The sequence below is a fragment of the Nesoenas mayeri genome (genome assembly GCF_963082525.1).
Source record: "Nesoenas mayeri genome assembly, chromosome: 5".
Taxonomy (NCBI): Eukaryota; Metazoa; Chordata; class Aves; order Columbiformes; family Columbidae; genus Nesoenas; species Nesoenas mayeri.
In genome coordinates this window covers 10,448,957-10,468,064 of record NC_137548.1, presented here as the reverse complement: position 1 = coordinate 10,468,064, position 19,108 = coordinate 10,448,957, and positions in this window count along the sequence as shown.

The following is a 19,108-nucleotide window of genomic DNA, read 5'->3' as shown; positions in this document are numbered from 1 at the left end:
TTCTTGTGAAAATGTCCATTGCCAATGGATTTCGATAACCTCTGCAATGATAACTGCAGTACAGAAGCCAAAGCACTGTGTATTACCATCATAGCTTTAATGAGGACCATACTTCTCGCACCATGATAGGTCCTAGGAGAGGTATTGATCTAGGGAATGTCCATTTTCTTTTTCTGGGGTTTTTAATAGTGTGCCTCATCTAAGCCAGGATGTGAGCTTTTGCATTTGTCAAGACTGTTATTTCTATGAACACAGAATCTGACTTAAAAAAATATTCAGGTGCAACATCAATCATTTACCTTGAAACTTTTCAGCAGTGTCTTGGAACAAGCAAATTTTCTTGGCAAAGCATTTGAGACAGCAGGGCATGCCCAGAGGCTTTCTTGTCTTGCAGATCAAATTTGTCAGGAGAATGAAAGTTATAAGGACATTTAAATATCACAAACAGAATGTAAAGATGGACACAAAAATGAAGGCAAATTAATGAGTGCAACACAGGAAAAAGCTTTCAGTGACTTTGAGCCCAGCTTAGTATGAGGTTTTGCAGCAGCATTCTGGACACTGTAATCCATAATTTAAACCTGGGCATTTTAGAAAGAATTATGTTAGTTTAGACTGGAAGGCATTAGAGTATAAATCAGGGAGTTTCCATCTCAGAGAAACTTAAACAGCTCTAAAGGTTAAGTAGAAGATATAAAACTGTTATGATATGTTTGTTATAGGCCTTCAGAGAAAGTGTGAAGCAAGCAGGATGGCAAGGTTACTTCAATATCGGGGGAAATGATCCCAGGCAGACTGGGCTTGACTCATGGGACCTGGGGCTGAGCAGCATGGGCGGGAGTATCCCAGAAGCATTCAGAAAATTTTACTGAGATCTAGGCACAGAAGTAAACCAGTTTTAAATTTCTCTGTTCAGCATATACTTACTGCTGATATAGAAAACAGATATTTGCAGGAGCCTTGAAAAACTACATAAGTAAAATCTCATGAAACTTATTCAATCTGTGATCTAGGTGGTTGGCTATGATACCAGAAAAGGACAAACATTGTGGGTTTGGATTTTCTAATGCAAAACCCAGTAAAAGTAGAACAGACACACTGGGAACGCTGTTTTTTAAAGGAGAAACTGCTGCAGACTTGAGTCTCAATTCTTTCCTATGGGGAGGAAGGATTCACGAAAACCAGAATTAATATCTAGCCTTGCTGTGTAACTTCTGTGTAACTTTGAGCGAGACATTTAGTCTTTGATTTTCAAAGGCAGCTAGTGAAGGAAGGAGTTTGTGCAGTCTCCTTTGAAAATCCCACCTTTAATCTTCCTCTACCTTACTTCTTATGGGCAGAACAGCAGTCAGAGTACATCTGTCCTTTGCTTCTGTCTGACTGCTGGCTGTGAGCTCCTTGGAACAGGACTCACCTCACTTCATGGGTGTGGATGGTGTATTGTATAGCAGTCCAGGAACAAGCTGGAGCCAATAACATACATGGTGATGGTCAGGTAACAGCTACTGATATGGGCTCCTTTACATTTTAATAATGACACCTCATGATGTGACCACATCCCCGTCCATCCAGAATGCACACTGCTCCATATACACCTGAAGCAAGTCAGAGGCATCCAGGATTATGGAGAAGGGTGTATTCTGGATGGGTGGGGATGTGGTCACACAAGTTTCACTGAGGTCTCAGGAGCTGTGGTCAAATCTTGAGGTGTCATTGAAAATTTATCAGTCCATGCAAGCTCATCCTTTAGGGACAGATTAAGGTTTATTAGATTTACAGCATCCCTCTGTATCTTATCCTGAACTCATGATAGTTGCCCCTTTTACTCCTCCAAGGAATGTTGTTTTTTTTTTTCTTCCTGGATAGTTTTGGAGTTTCTCAGTTTAGAAGCACTGACAGCTCTTCACAAATATCTCTCCCAACACTAGTTCCTTTTCACTCTTGGGGCTAAAATGGGCTTTTTGAAAACATTAATCTCCTTTTGGAGTAAGAAATTGCACTCTGAGGAGCAATCGTATGAGGAAAGAAAGATGCAGGAATAGTCAGCAAATATATGGTCAGAAAAGTCAAAGCTGTGGGGGAAATGATGTGATTTATGATGTTGCTGAAGTAGAACTGGAGAGAGAAAAAAGCCATGAAGATGTTGAAGTAGAGAGAAAAAAGAAAACATGGGATAGGTGGAGGGTACAAGGGATGGAAGAAGCTAGAAAACCTATTTTTGAAAAGAAAGAAGCTGAAAACTTTTATTCTTGTGTATTTAGATAGTGATTCCTGTGGTTTCTTGGCAGTAGTTTGAGGCCTGTTATGTTGAGCATCCAGTACAAACAGTAAGAAGATTCTTGTTGACCGATGGACCTTGCAATTGGAGAATATACTCCTAAATCTTGAATTACCTCTCTCTCGTTAAAAGAACTGTCATGACCACAGATAACTGCCAAAGGGGAACTCATTTTATAATGGACTTCAAAACAGTGAAATCTGTGTTTGTGATTAATTGTAGTGGAGACTAAAAAGCAAAATTAATCAACAATTTCCAGAAAAGAACATTCAGGGGAAAAACCACTTCTGTCTGATTTGGGTAGATATAACTTTTCTTTCACAGGGATTATACTTAATTTCATTTTCACTGTATATAAAGATGCATAACTTTTATAGTGTAAATAATAATAGCTAATGTATCCGTCCATAAGCAATGACATGAAAACTTTAAATATGTTTTTCCAATACATTGTGTCTTTATCTGTGTAGCAATCTTTTCCTGTCCTTCTTTCAAAGTAAAACTCCAGTATTTCATTTTTGCTGGTGTTACATAGTCTAACACACATTTCTCTGACCAGTCCCTCTGGGATGATGGCATCACCGCAGTTCATAGAATATGTAATAAAAAGAGCTTCCCTCGTAAAATCAGAGGCACAGAGAAAAAGCATCGATGATTTATGTTGGCTGAGATTTTGACCCAGAAGCTTTGAACATGCAGTAGCTGTTATTTACTCTATGTCACCATCAATCCTAGGCAGGAAAGACTAAGAGCCCTCTCTTTGGGGGCTGGCATTCTTTCTCACAGTTCCTACTGCCCTGTCTTTATTCCCTGTCTTAGCTGCTTTAAACAAAAATCCTCTCCTGTGCTGAAATGGATGTCCTGTGTAGCAGGGCTTTTTAAATTATCTTGAGTGCATATGGAATCTGGGAAATTTCTATTTTATGAGTTCGGTCCTACTGCAGTTTTATGACAAGATGAGTTAAACAGTAAAATATTCTTTGGATCATCTGTACACATCACTGTTTTTTACTCTAATGGTTTAACAGGTTTCTGGTATACATTGCTTTTCCTATGGCCTGAGAAACTGGTGTTCAATAGCTGTCTGTGCAGGCTGCTTTGACAAACTCCAAGCTCAGGGAGTCAGTCATGTTGGCATCTGATTTTTGAGAGAAGGAAAAGCTAAAGCAAAAATACGTTCAACTTTGTGGAGCTGTTACTGTGCAAAATGTCCTGGTCTTGCTCACGTTACAGACTTCACACAATCACAGAATGGTTTGGGTTGAAAGGAACCTCTGGAGATCATCTAGTCTAACCCACCTGCTAAAGCTGGTTCACCAGAGCAGATCACACAGGAAGGTGTCCAGGTGGGTTCTGAATGTCTCCAGAGAAGGAAACTCCACAGCCTCTCTGGGCAGCCTGTTCCAGGGCTCTGGCACCCTCTAAGTAAAAAAGTTTCTCCTCATATTCAGATGGAACCTCCTGTGCTTCAGTCTGTGCCCACTGCCCCTCATCTTGTTGGGCACCACTGACAAAAGTGTGGTCCCATCCTCTTGACATCCACCCTTGAGATATTTGTAAGCATTGATAAGATCCCCTCTCGGCCTTCTCCATTTGCACCAGGAGAGGGAGTGGTGGCTGCAAGGGCTTTTTCTATGGGGAAGAGTGGGTACATGCAGCTGCCCGAAGAGGTCCTGGCTGGAGATGGAGGCAGTCAGATGTCAAAAAATCCCAGGCAGTTGTGCTATAGTAAGTGGATGGAGCCAAGGGAAGTGTTTAAATTTCCTTATCTCCCACGCTCTTCTAACAAATACCCGCCTGGTGATATCAGGTGTAACAGGCAATGAGGAGTGGTAGGACGTGAGATTTGGATAGCAGGGCAGCATGAGCCATAGCTGGTTTTTGAAGATACAATGTGATTTGTGTATTTTATGGTGAAACCCTAAGCTTCCATACCTTGACATTTGCTAAAATGGAGTGGTTCCTGCCCAACTAAAGAGAACGGATACTGCTTGTTATCCCAGTCAAATTCTTCCAGGTTGAACTTGGCAGATTAAGAAACTCTGCATTTTAAGGAAACAATCTTTGCATTTGCTTTTATTATGATTGAAGGTCCCTTCTGGACAATAAATTGATTTCTGAGACATTTGTTACAATAATAATGCATCAACTAACAACGACAGAAATCTTATGAAAGGAGCATTCCCAGATTACAGCAAAGAAACAAACACAGGACTTCTGTTTCTGCTATATTTTGCTTTTAATTTCTGCCAATTCTTGAAGGAATTTTATGTTTGAACAAGTACTTTCTGCCTCAAACCAGCTCCCCTGTTGTACACAGCTGAATCCCATTTCAGGGAGCAGCAACACTGAAATCAAGGGCTGTGCTTTGCCATTCAGTAAAGGGAAAGAAAAATTTATTTTCCTTTTCCTTTTGCAAATAAGAGTAAAATAAATAATGCTTAGGTTTCCTGCACCAATCCCCCCCCCCCTTTTTTTAAAATTTTTATTTTATTTTATTTTTTTTTTTAATTTGGCAACACAAGTGATGTCTCATCACTGAGGACCACTGAAAGACAAAGGCATCTGCCTGCTCCTAAAACCTAGCTACAGCTGTTGTTTTAAAATTAGTACCGTGACTTCTTAGGGACTCACTGAACTCTGAAGATTCCTTTCCTGATCAGAGAGAAAGAAAATCCAGGGTGGCATTATTAGTTCTTGAACAATCATTCACCATTAAAGTTCTTTTGATTTCATAAAAGGGATTTGCTGCCTGCTGAGATCATCCAATAAAAGTAAGACACAGTGAGAAAGAGATCAACTGTGGTTTGCTACCAATGGCTTGTTGAAGAATTAGCAATGAACTAAAAGTGAGAATAGGTTTTATGACCTTAAGCGTATTTTTAGTCTTGGATGGCTAAGTTGGCAGGAGCATCAGATCTCCTGGAGAAAGTGGTGGATACTGTCATTTATGGCTGCACAGAGGAGCCCAAAGGAGAGAAATCTGGCAAAGTTCTCTTTCTGCTTATTCACAAGCAGAAGAACTGCTTGATTTGAGTTTGCTCTTCACAGTCACTGAAATTTTTACTTGGTGACTCCATTTCTGTGGAGCTCTTCTAGGGAAATACAGCTCCAAAGGACCAGCCTGTCCTTGTCACTTATCCCACTCAGTCCTATGAAGGAATAACATTACTTGCCCTTAGTATGTAATCTGCTAGAAACCATAATCTTTACTTCAGTGTACCATATTTCAACGCAGAAGCCAATATTGATTTTTCATACTGTTTTGCAGTGGCAGCTGAGGGCCATAAAAGCACTACAGATCAGCTGAGGAAAAAATGGGACATGCGTAAGATTTGACACAGGAAATAACATAATTCCAGTATTTTAGGCTTTATTCTGTGGAGAATGGATGAAGGGACTGGAGAGCCAGGAGAGACTACAGTTACAGAGACTTCCCGAGAGCCCAGGACAGAAAGAGTCACCTGTCCTGGACTGAACCTAAAACACAGAATCAGTCCCATTTGCAAAGATAATTTTTACTTTGTTATTTTGTTGTATGCTGCTTGGGAATTGAAAACTGTGCTTCTGCATAGCAGCTCAATCATTTTTTTTAATGCACTATCAACCTTAGGATGAGCTTGAAGTGGTTCATGCTGTTATTACAGTATTTGAGGCAATTTCTGTCACTGCTATAAGCCTTGTGCAAACCATAGGCCAAGAGCCAAGACCATTTGGCAAAGCATATACAAGAACAATGGAAATAGTATTTATCATTATAACACAAATATTCACTGTGATGATAAATCTTTTCCAAAACTGTTAAGTAATAAAACATACTTCAGGTCTCTTCCTGAAGGATTTAAACCTTGAAGAAATTACTTAAACCATCAAGAAATTACTTAATTCTTGTTGGAACATACTTTTAGGAGACTACTGAGGTGGCAGGTTATAACACATTCTTCTGGAGTCACATTCCTGCTAACTACAAATCAGAGATGATAGTGTTCTCATCTCTGTAACTCAAGGCAAATGTTTATCTGCTTGTATGTATTTGGAAATAAATACTTGTATTACTGTACACAGATTAATGAAAGCTTTGCAACTGACTTGAGTGGATTAAACCTGGTTTTGACACATAGCTCTGCTTTGATAATCTTTCAGGCTTTAGACAGCAGCTCAGGTAGATTTAGTCAAACTTTTCCGCAAGGTGTTTTTTATTGTTGTTGTTATTGACACTTTTTCTCAACATTTCTAACTTGCACAAATGGAACGATGAACACAGACAAGTCATGAAACCCTTGCAATATTTCCAACCGATTTTGGTGACTGATGATGAAACCCCTGAGCTGAGATGCAGGAGATTGCACTGTTTGCTTTGCCTCCTGTATCTAATTTGGTTGCAGTTCAGAGGAGCAGAGTTGGGAGCTTATGATGGTGGTTAAATATTAGACAGCAGTGCTGTGTAAGCTGGTTTTAGCAGTCTCTGCCCAGTGCCTCTCCACTCCCTAGTGCCAGCACAGCGTTTGCTTGGCTATGCAGCGAAATGCATCAGGGCACTGATTCAGTTGAAAGATTACTCTGCAGAAAATAAAAGGAAAACTGATGAAAGAACCGGTTATATTTGCACTGGATCAGTTCCTGGTGCAGTTCACAGTGTTACCATGTAGGAAGCTGAGCTGGCACAACCCAGAGAGCCACTGAGGGGCAGGAGGCAGCTGGTATGGCAAGTTGGGAAAAAAGGTTTGTGTGCTGAGGTATCAATATAGTCTCCGGGAGAAGAGATGTGTCTGGAGAGGGCCAGCTGGTGCACCTGAATGAGGGGTCTGTTGGAATACACCCACTCTCCTGAAGATCTTAAGCCAGGCATGTGTGTAAGTCTCTGCAGGACAAGAAGCACAGTTTCTCTAATTTCCATTCTTGAGCTAAAATACTGTAGAAATATCTGATGTACCACAAGGAGAAAAAAAAAGATGTATGCCTGCTTTGGTGAGATTTCCTGTCCATTTTTACAGATTCAGCTAGTTTTGATAAGATTCTGCAAAACTCTTAATGTTTTCAGCACTCCTGACTTAAGTGAATCTGAGCCCTTTTGTCTTTGTGGGTAAGAAACAAAAATAACTTGGGGTGGGAAGAAGGGCTTTGGAAGAAGAGAGTGTGGTGTGTGGAGAATAAAACATTTTTGGCTTATCTTTTAATACTTGAGAATCTTATGTTTCTGGAATTGAATTTGAAAATTCTTAAATATTGACAAATATTCAATGTAAATTTGAGGTATTAATGAGAAACTTAAAAGCAAAGCTTTGAAAAGCAGAACTGTCATCTATAGTTTCCTGGTCTCACCTGAATGACTCTGATGATTTTATGCTGAGTTGCCTGTTGTGGAGAGTATTATTGTCCCAAACGATGATAGCACTTCTGCCCCTCTTCGAAGCACCTTGGACAGAAATGCATTTAAACTGCGAGGCTCTAAAATGCTGTGGTAATGGGAACAATGGAAGTACAATAGATGGACAGAGCTTGGTCCCTGCACACATCCGTCTCCCGCTGCCTTCTTCAGAGAGGGGAGTGTTTGCTCTCATTAAGAGATGCCTGTCTCAGAGGAAGCACTTTGTGCTTTCAGCATTCTTGGCGACTGCCATACTTGGAACAGTTTGAGTTTCTCTAGGACAGACCTCAGTTGAAGTTTTTAGGTTTGTTATGCACCAAGACCCCGGCGACTGACTGTGTGAATGGCATCTTTATAGACTCCTTTATAGCGGGGGTTTCCTGGGTGGATGGCAGTCAGGCTGCAAGTTTCCCAGAGTTCAGACTTCTGTATGGCTTAGATCTGGTCATTAAATCACATATGTTTCTCTGAAAAAGCTGAGTGTGTATGAAGTCACTCCTTTCAACATAGCATGTCTAACGACTTGTGGAAAGCATAAACTGAATGCAACAGCTCTTTGATTTAAGTGTATGTTTGGTCATTTAATATACAAAGGACTTGGCATGTGGCTATGTTCCTGAAGACAAAGGGAATGATGCAGAGTGTTTGTAGATATTTATGTAAATATTTTTTCATTTGCATCTCTACCTTTAATAAGTAACTGCTGAATCCACAATGTTCTTAATAATAAAAGTGTGCTGGGCTAGCTAAGAAGTATAGATCTGAATATCAAAACAATTAAAAATACTAAATTTACAAAAATGCCAATGTTTATGTCTTTGTATGTACATCTGTGTGTACATAAAGATCACAGTTTGTGAAAACGGGCACATAGTGTGATCTGCCCAGTCTCAAACTGGGAGTAGGAGTGAACAATCTGCTCTCAATCAAAATAAAATGCTTTCTACACAAGCAATGTATATGGAAGATTTTTTAGTACGTGTAGGAAGATTTATTTTTTATACATGCATATTTTTCTTTTCCATTTTAAGCACTTAAATGCCTAATTTCTAGGCATTTTAGAGCTCGCTCAGGGAAGGTGAGAAACTGTGTTCATGACGGCTGCAGATAGGAACTAAAATAATTTCTCTGTCATCAAAAATATATAAAATTGTTCTTCAGGTAAAATCGTCACCAAAACAACGTGAACTTTTCCTTAGTTTCTTCCTTCCTGTGCTATTGCATTGGCAACTAAACTGCCCTCTTGTGTAGGTTATCATTTCCAGACCTCTGCAATGCTTATCTAGCAGAGCAGCCAGAGAAATAACACAGCACTCAGCGGGATGAGGCACTGTATTTTAATACGGTGAAGGCAACCGTTTGAAAGAAGAGCAAAGTCAAATAATTTAAAACCATAGAAACAGCTTGTGGATCATTAAAAAGCAACACATTTGGAACACAGATGGTTGGCTTTTCTCCCCAAAAATAACAAATGAAGAAAAAAACCCTCCCTTTGTTACTTTTAATTTTTATGCTGTATTTATACTGACTAGCTATTCAGAGCTCCTTCTGGACAAACACAAATGAGGTTTTTTCACTGATGAGCACCCAGTCTTAATAATTTTTAACAGAATAAAAGATGATGGTCAGGAAACTTGAAAAGGATTTGTGTTTTTACTTCCTTCAGTCTGATGAAATTTCTTCTTGTTAACAAAAATAATTCATTTAAGTTTTGAAATATGAAAAATGGAGTGTAGCCCCATTAGGGTCCCTTTAGCATCTGCCTTCCTTCTTAAATCAGTGTCCAGTTAGGGGAACAGGCCAAGGATTTGCAGCTGCATATGCTTGATAAGATGATGCTTGATTGATAAAAGCAATCACTTCTTTGAGACGTATGTTAGCCACTGACTAAATCAGGTCTGTCCCATTCCTGAAGCCTTGTGTCAATAGCAAGCCTAGGACTCGGGCAGACCTCTCAGCCTACTGTTGTCTTAATGCATAAGACCTCCACTCTTCATGTCAGGAAAACATGTAAGGGGGTGGGTTACATTACAGCCGTGTTTTTTTGTCTGGGATCATATCTTGGCCAGGGGCCACAATGTGAGCCTGTGACTGTGGAACGAGACCTTCTTGGATATGGGGCACCCTCAGGAGTCCTACACTCACAAAGAATTTAATTCAGCATAGTAGTCTCTACCTTCCCAGGACTGAGGTCATTCCAGTGCCCTGAAAATGGCCCTTGTCTTGGGCTTGGTGTGTGGGACTGGCAGGGTCGGATGAAGGGTTGATATGGGCTAATGGTTGTGTGCTGGCCTTGTGCACACTTCAGGAGGTCAGTTGAGGATGTTACCAGTCTTCTCCTGCTATGTACAACAGCCTACAACAAACTACTTATATTTTCTTCCTCTAAAACATCAAATAGTAATCCCTGTTAGATGCAGGGTGCCTGAAATAACTAACATTGGATAGTTTTGGGTTAATAAGTTATTTTACAAATGAGGAAATAATTAAGTCTGTAATAATTTGTCTGCCCCAAAATCAACAGTGGAAAACTTTAGTCCCTCCACCCCAGCCCATCCCAAACAGTATCAGCAAAAATATCCATGGTGTCTGCTTTGCCTGCTGGGCTGGTTTTACGGTGTCTTGTTGCCTCTGACAGCTGTGTGTGTGCTACATGGCACCGGAGCACAGCACCAGGGGAGATGCTGTTAGCAGTCATCGCTCCTGTAGAAGCTGGAAGAGTAAATTTAAACGAGGAATAAAAAAGGAAAGATTAGGGGTTTTAGAAAATGAGGTATTCTTGGATTTCTTATGTACCAGCGTATTTCCTATTACATTATAATGAGATATTTTCTATTTCCAAGTGGTATTTTTGGACGCATACATCTAATCAGTACGTGCTCCACAGTCTTCCCATCTTGTATCTAGTGAAAAGGTCATGCAGTGTCTGACAGCAAACAGCATTTGCTCAGCAGTAGATTTTTCCTCCGATGCTGCCTGCAATTCATATAACCTTTTTTTCCTGAACCTCTGAACCTCTCTGGTATGCATACCTATTTCATTGGCAGTTGTGCCATTGCACATTCATGGCTTGACATGGTATCTGCAACTGAGTCCTTCTTTTTTTTTTTTTTTCCAGAAATAAAGGTCTGCTTTCAAAAGGCTTGTGGCCGAACAGTGCAGGGCGAGTTGGAAGAGAAGTTAAGTTTGATGTCCAGCTCATGAGAGGTTCAAGCAGTCTCCAGCAGACCAGACTGCCTGTCATCCAACACTGTGTCACTACACAGTGCATGGAAATCTCACCACCTATTTTCATTTACAAGTTCTCCCACACAGAAGCTGAGTGAGTTTAAAAAGGGAACGGGTCAATTTGCAGTTAGGACCACGCAAATAGATGGTTTATGATTGGCAACGCTACATAAAATGAAGGTGAAGAGAACATCAAACAGAAAAGTATTAATATCACAGTATTAATTTGTGGGAATGTGTTTCCAGGGAAAGAGGCCAGAAGCAGGATGTGCAATGCTCTGGTAAAATAGCTACGTGAGATAATGTGAAGCAACCATGTCTTAGAAAGATGTCTAAAGTAGGTTTTCTGAGATTGTTCAATCAGATAAAAAAAGCATGAAGGGAGACACAACACTATGGCTTCCAGCTCCTTTTAGAAGAAGCCTTTAATTAAGTTATATATATATTTAAGTTTATACAAAGCTATTATGAGTAAGACAAATATTTATTTCTTTCTTCGCTTTTAACTTTTTTTTATTAGCAGTTGTCAAGACAGTCCCAAGCCAAACCCCTGCATCTGACAACTTTGATCTTTAGAAAAGTTCATACTAGCTTTAAGCTTTATCTTATCCTTCATCAGTTTGATGGGTCTACAACTCCCACTTTTATAGCATTAAAGGAAAAGAAAATAGTAAGCCTCATTGAATTTATTCAGATAAAATAAGGGCCTGCAGAAATCTTGAATCAAATCTGAGCACTTTTGCAGGTTGTAAAATGTTTTGAAGAACTCATTACATGAAAAAAACCAAAACAAAACAAGTCAGGTTTCCTAAAATCTTAGCACTTCCTCACTTTAACTGGAGCTGGAAGCAGAGACACTGGAATACTTTAAAGAAGAAGGCTTATATTTTGTGTCCTCCAAGAACTGAGGATGATGTAAAACAAACAAAAAACATACAGTGCTCTTTGAAACAAATATTTGTTTGTCTCAAGTTCTGGTACTGTTTCTCATTGGATGACTAATTTTGCAGTTTCTTGTTCCTTCTTAAAGTTATTTTCTCAGTAAACTGAGACCTTTTTTTTTCTGCGGGATCTGTGGGAGCCTGGAGATGACCATTGAGGGCAATAACGCTTAAGATCCAAATGGGCAAGGTTAAAGTGCTGATTTTTCTAGTCTCACTTGAATCAGTGAAGTGACTAGCACTGCTGTAATGATGAGATGAGTAGATGCTCCCAAAGATAGGCAAATATTAAAGGTTGAAAATCCTCAGGGAATCACATGCCCTTCTTGTGAACTGCTGGAAATATGCTTCATCATCAACTGCATTCTGTGGGTAGATGCCAATTATATGAAAGCCCGTCTCTCTAGATCTGTTAGTGTTATTTCAGTGCTTGGGGGCTGGTGCTTAATACAGTGTGCTCTTTTCTTCTCTGACTAGTAAAGCAGCACAAAATAGAATTATTAGAATAAATACACGTTGCCTACAAAATGTAAATCCAGCAATTAGACTTTTCCCTGGTGGTGCGCTCTAATGAGTGTTACCATATTCTTTGTGTTGCTGTAGGGAAGCAGTGGGTGTAGCAGTGGGGCTTGGTTAATTTATGGGGGAATCCTCAGGATACAAAATATTTCCTTGATAAGAGGAGAAACATCTTGTATTCCAAGCAACATTTATCTCAGGCAAGCTTGCCTCCTGAAAGTACAGCACTGGGAGCATCAGCATTTACAGCTTATGATATGATTTCTGAGGCCTCCTGACATGTGTGAGCTGGTGAAAACCTGTATGGTAGGAGTTACTCAATCCTCTTTAATCCTGAGAAACACCGTGTAGGTGTAGGGAAAGCTCTGACAAACAAGAAGTGGCTGGAGAGGGTTATTTGAGCATTTGAGTAGTTTGTTCTTCCCCTTTTGGGTTAAAAAATACATTTGCTATTTCTCCTTTATGCACCAAGTTAGGTGTGTAAGACTGTTCATATTTTATGCCTTCTTTGTTTGTAATTTACGTCTGTGTGTTGATTCGTATGTTGCATAATTACAGTGTAATTATAGATCATGAAACTTTGGGTAAAGCTACAGAGGAAAATGTTTCTAATCTGAAAGGAAAATACTGGGATTGTCTTGTCAAGACAGCATCTTATATGGTTGCATGACCTCTCTAGAAAAAAACCTGACCCATGATAATCTAATTATTGTTTGTTGTGACGGGTAGATCACAAAGTAAATATTGGAGTGGACTGATTGCCATCTCCACTTTAGGAGAGGGGTCTTGACAGTTTTGCTTCATGGAGCCCAGCTGCTACTACGTTGTTTTTTTTCTTCTGTCTGATGAGTTAGTATTTTGTGCGTTTGGAGGAACTCTAGGGCCACTGATAGTAACCCTGAATCAGATCTTGGGAGTGTTGAGTGATAACTGTTCCCTGTCTGCTTGAGGATTCTTTTTTTCACTCTCAAAGCTCCATGTATTGGTAGGAAAACCTGGCAAAATAGAAACTAATGGGAAATGTGGGTGCTTGCTTAGTGCCCCTTAGAATCAGGCTTGGTGCTGAAGGTTTGAGGTTAGGGTCCACAGATGTAGGCAACTTCAAGCACAAACGTTTATTAATATATTTCTATGGCACTTAAGAAATGACATAAGATATAAATGACACCAGGGTGAATATATGTGCTAAATAAGCTTGAATGCTTTGGTTCATTATCAAATTTCTCTGTGGTTTTCATTATATATTCCTGAGGGTGCATGCAAGGAGTTTTCTGCAGGCAGGCAGAAACTAACTTTTCTTCTAATTTAAGCTGGCCGAAAGTTGTGTAACCATGTTACATCTAAATCCAGCTTTACAGAAGGGTACACCCTTAGTGGTGATATAATGTGTCCTGGTGATTAAACCTATCAGTGTGGAACATTTTCTTTGTGTGTTTTGAGACAACGACATAGTGCAAAGTATAGTTGCTGAGATAGATCCATTCATTATGGTAATGTTATAAAATTCAGCTGATCTTTCAGAAAAGAACACAGCAATTGGGAACCTGAGCTTTAAGCAAGCCCACATCAAGTTCTGAAGTAGCTCAAGCAAAGGAATTAAGTGAAAAAACTTTTGGAAACCTGGGTCAAATGCTTGGCAAACATGAGTCTAGGTTGGAGTGAAGTCAGGAGGTGTCAAGCACAGGAAACCTGAGAAGTTTTTTCTTTGGTAATTTTGGATTATTCCAGAATTCATGTGGTAAGATTATAAGAGCCTGTGATAAGGTCTAGTCCTGCCCTGATGAAGTCAGAGGTAACTTTAGTCTGAATATCAGGGGAGATGATTTGCTTTCCAGGTTTGTATCTGAGATGGAGCAGATGATAATTTCTTCATAGAATTGTGTTTCTCATGCAAAGAAGCCAAGGATGTACTAAAATGGGACTTTCTTTTAACTAGAAAAAGTTTATTTACCCAGTATATTTCCTCATTTGAGAAAAAGTTGGGACATTTTCAGCATTAAACAAACAAACAAAAAAAAAATTTTCCTTGCTTAAAGAAAATTATATTCTTGTATATAAGCTAATTATACGCAACTGAAAAATAGGTCAAAATAAAAATTAAACACTACAATATTAATAGAAGAAAATTCTGTAGGTGACCCAGACTGATTTTGTTTGTTTGGTTTGGTTGGTTGGTGACTGAATTTTGGGGTATCTTTGTGACAGTGGGTGTCTGAATTTTGCTGGGCAGCAGGCAAATGCTGGAAATGATGCAATCCCCAATTAAAAATTGCATTGTGCAATTGATCTCTAAAAAGCAAACATCAGGAGAATTTGGACCCTTTATCTTTCCACCCTCTTTCTTAATTTCTGGAGCCCTGCAAGGAGCAGGAAAGTAACAGGCAAATTAGTTATTGCTTTTCTTTTAGAGAAATGTATCCTGGTGAGAACAGAAGCTGCTCAAATATTTTGGGCTGTCTCCCACAGTAACTGCAGTCTCTTGCCTACCTTGTGGCCACTACCCACCCTGGTGATACTTTTAACAAGTAAAAATATAATGGAGTTGATCTGCATTTGCCTTGCAGTGAATACCTACTGGGTTGGGAGACTTGGAGAGACATGACAGGGGTAATATTCATTATTTATAGCCATTCCTATAGTGCTTATCACCACAGTGTCTATAAGTGAGCACCATCGACAGGGCTCTAAATGTGAGATAAAATTTAATAATGCATTAATAATAACATGCACTTGTCTGTGGTGGCAGCAGTTGTGACTGAGATGACTTAAAATGGGAAGAGAGACCTGCCATAGCTCAGTGAAGGCAGAAATCTGCTGCAGAGGAGGAGAAAGAGGAGGAGGAGGTGACAGGAGAGCTGGGAAAAGCCAGTGGGCTTGGCAAGGGGAGAGGCTCTGGGGCCTGCCATGGAGTTAGGGCAGCCAAAGACACGGGTGGGGGTTCAGCAGCTTTGCAAAAATAAACTTGTTTAAATGTCATATTCAGGAATAAACAGGAATGTACTTGAACTTCGTTATTAAAGGCTTCCCAAGACACTCTGTCATATACATATGAACACATGCAGAGGCCTGTGTGGGTCCTGCTCTGAGCTAATGACAGAAGATGGCCAAGACTGGAGTTTGCCTTGTTATAAGGCTATAGTTCAAAGCTGACAACTTGGCTAATGAAACCTCTCTCTCCCCCTCCCCTTTGTGTTATTATGTCATACTTATCTCTTGCGCAGCTCTGTTTCCTTCTGCCTCAAAACTGGAAAAAGGCAGTTTGTACCCCTCTGGGTTAGGACTGGGGAGAAGAGCTGTGTAAAGTAGCGTTAACCCCATGCTGATGAGGCAAGGCGAGAGGAAGAGGAGAGTCACAAACAGATGCACCTGAAGCAGTGCTCCCTTCAACCAAACCTGCATCCAATTAATTAATCTCTCATTTCATCACTTCAGGAAGAGAGAAATATCTTCCATTGCTACTACATGCCTCTGGCGTGACCTCCTATTGAAAAACCCTGCAATAGGAGGTGCAGCTCTAGCAGTACAGGTTGAAAGGAATGAATGGAGTTGAGAAACAACGGAGCAGTTTCTCAGATAGAGGTCAAGAGAGTGTGTGTTTGTTTGTTTGTTTCTTTACAGAGGCAAACCTGCAGCCGGTAGGGGTGGATGTTATCCCTGTGTGTTACTGACCACAGTGCTCTGGTAATCTCTCTCCCTCATGTGCAGAAAGAGTTGATTAGGTATTCTGAATAAAGAATCCCTGTTCAAACCTATTTTCTAGCTGAAGTACTTACTTCGTAAGCACCTTCAGGAGTTTCAGTTTAAATATTCATGAAAGAGGTCAAACACCCATTTGTTGTAATAACTATATAAGAAATACTTCTAGAGAGACTTGGCTTCTGTTTCTTTCCTCTAGTGCTTTGCTGTCACCCTTAGACAACATCTGCTTCCTAATACCCTCTGCTTTATGTCCTCACCAGGGCCTCCCCTACATCTTCTTTTTCTGCGTAGACACCATAACACCTGCCAGCCCTACCAGTTAAAAAAAGTCTCAAAGTCACTACGATGATGCTCATTTGTTGAGGGCGTTTAAGAGAACAATGGGCACAGTTGTCCCACACAGAGGGAAGCACTGCTAGACCTGTAAATAAAGATGGCATATCTGAGTAAACAGAGAGATATCGGGTGCCAGAAACTGAGAATCCTGTCAGTTAAGTTGCCTATTTATCTTCTGTGCAGCTGGTGTTATTCTAGTTGTACAGAGTTTTTCCTCTGGAAAGATCCATGGTTGGGAGAATCCAGCACCTTCCTAGAGCAGGCGATAATCATCTTCAGAGAGGAGCTATGAGATATTATGAATCTCGCTAGTCAGGTATTGCATATTTGTCATCTTCCCATTTCTGGGCAGATATTATGGGACTCCATTTCACCAAAGGTGTCCAGGATGTGACAAATCAGTAGCAGGAAGATCCTAGGATGCTGAAAGAAAAATTTATTGTGAAGAATTCACACTCAGACTACTGTAGGTTTTACAAATAGACTTTGCAGTCCATAAATCCCCAGGCTTTAAGGGAACAGATAAGCTGGTGCAATACATCCATACTAGCTTTAGAGTGACAGACTGTGTTGTGAACAGAGCAGACAAAGTTTAGCCAGTGTGATGCTGTGTTGCAGCTATATATGCTTTCTGAAACTGGTAAGGCTGAAGTTTTCTTTCACCGAATGTCTCAGTTTAATGGTAAAGTGCTTCATGAAGGTTTACCATTAAACCTGTCAGTATCTGTAAGTCCTTTAGAGGATGAATATATTTGTTTATAGTGGAGATTATTGAATTATGTTATACTGACCCTGATTATTGTATTTAAACTTAAAAAAACCAAACGACAATAGTGCTGCTGCTAGTTTTAAGGATGACCCTCTCAGTGGCTTTGTGTGAGCATAAGTGATTTTATTTCTTTGTTTGGCTCAGGAAGCACAAGGAGTTGAGCTGTAAGGAACTACCAATGAATTCTTCTAGAGAAGGTGGCTCTTGGTGTAGAGCCATTTGAGCCAGCTCTTGTGCCAGCTGTCACATCTTGGAATAGGCTCTACAGGGAAGGGTAATCTGGAAGCAAGAGATCATGCACTCAAATGCAGGTGTGTTGGTTTTTATTTGTTTGTTTGTATGTTTCAAGGCTAGGTAGACTTGCATGAAGTTATATCTTCCCTGTGAATATGAAGTTTCATGCAAAATTCTGCAGCATCAGTCTCAGATGTCAGCACAGAGGCAGGAATGTATGAACCTTTTCTTGACCCTCAACTTCCTTTTTTCTCCTGGTCTGAGCTCTCCTTGCAGCACATCGACATGTGGCAGAAAACTTTTTTTTTCTTTTCCAAAAGTCTTTGCTTCCATTGCCACTGAATATTTGCTGGTGACTGTGCACAGAACAGAGGATGTGATGAAGCAGGAGGCGAACAAGAATTCCAAGGCTGCCCACTGGGAAAGACAAAGAATGAGTAAGAGCTGCAGTAACAGAGGCAGGGCAACATCCACAGTGCACTTTGGTAGCTGGTATGAGAGGGAAATACACAATTTATGATTCCCAGTAAGTGGCTCACCTTTTAGGTATTTTATAAGATGATCTCAGTAGAATGATGCAAGCATTGGCAGCAGAAGATAATGTTTCATTATTCTTGGCTCCATCCTGTTGTCTGATTTTGCTAATTGCAATAGCTTTGGTCATCAGAGACGAATTACAGAGACTATTTGCAAATGATGGAGAGGGAACTTGAATATTTTTTACACACAAATGCTTTGGAAGTGGAATTTTATTAAAAAAACTTTTACTTCTGTGTACATACTGAGAAGGACATAAAGATCAGATGTCTGCATTTTGGATTAAATTCCAAAATACATTAAACTTTAGAATTGAGATAATTAGAGCTGTTTTTGAACACTGTGTCTATATGACACAATAGAGGGTAAAAGTCAGAGATGGGCAGAAAGGCTAAATGGCTTTGGCTTGAGACCTTGTGTGCTTTAGCAAGGAAAAGGAGTGCCAATATTAGCAGCAGAGTATTTTGGTATTTTGGCAGCTTCTCTATTCTCATAGCTGCCCCTATCCTCAAAAAAAAAAAAAAAAAAATTAACAATTCTGGCTAGCTTGGTAGCAAATGCAGCATTAAGCACCTGTGTTCCTACCATGGGTCTGTATGTGTGCCACTGCTGATCCATCTGTGAAACATGGCAAACACCAGTGGGGGCATGCATAGGGGGTATGCAAAGCATGTGGCACATGCCCAGTCACAAAAACCTTGTGCAAACAGTGCTGCATGCCATGAAGTGACAAGAAACGTCTCAAGAGGTGATTTATCCTCTCAGATTTTCCAAGAGTAAACATCACTGAGAAGCATATGCCTAACCTAGGGCAAATCCTTCATTCTCCAGGTGTTACAGCTGAGTATCCAGGTCCTTCTCTGGCTGGAGTCAAGTGTGGCAGAGAAGGAACTCTGATTCCCTTGGTTTAAAATGGAATTGGTACTTTATGAACTGCGAAGAAAGGAGTTCTAAGCTAACACTGTGCAGGAATATAGGAAAATATGTTAGAGGGTCATTGGAAGATGATGGTAAGTAAAAGTGGGAATGTGTCTGAAATACACATGGCATAGCAGTTAATTCCCTTTTGACATGAGATGTCAAAAGCGAAGTGACAGCAAAGCTCAGATGGGACAACGCATTGGATTTGTCAGGATCTAGGCCACCTAGGGTTTCATAGACCAAACTTGGCCATCACTTGACTGTTACCTTGGCATCAG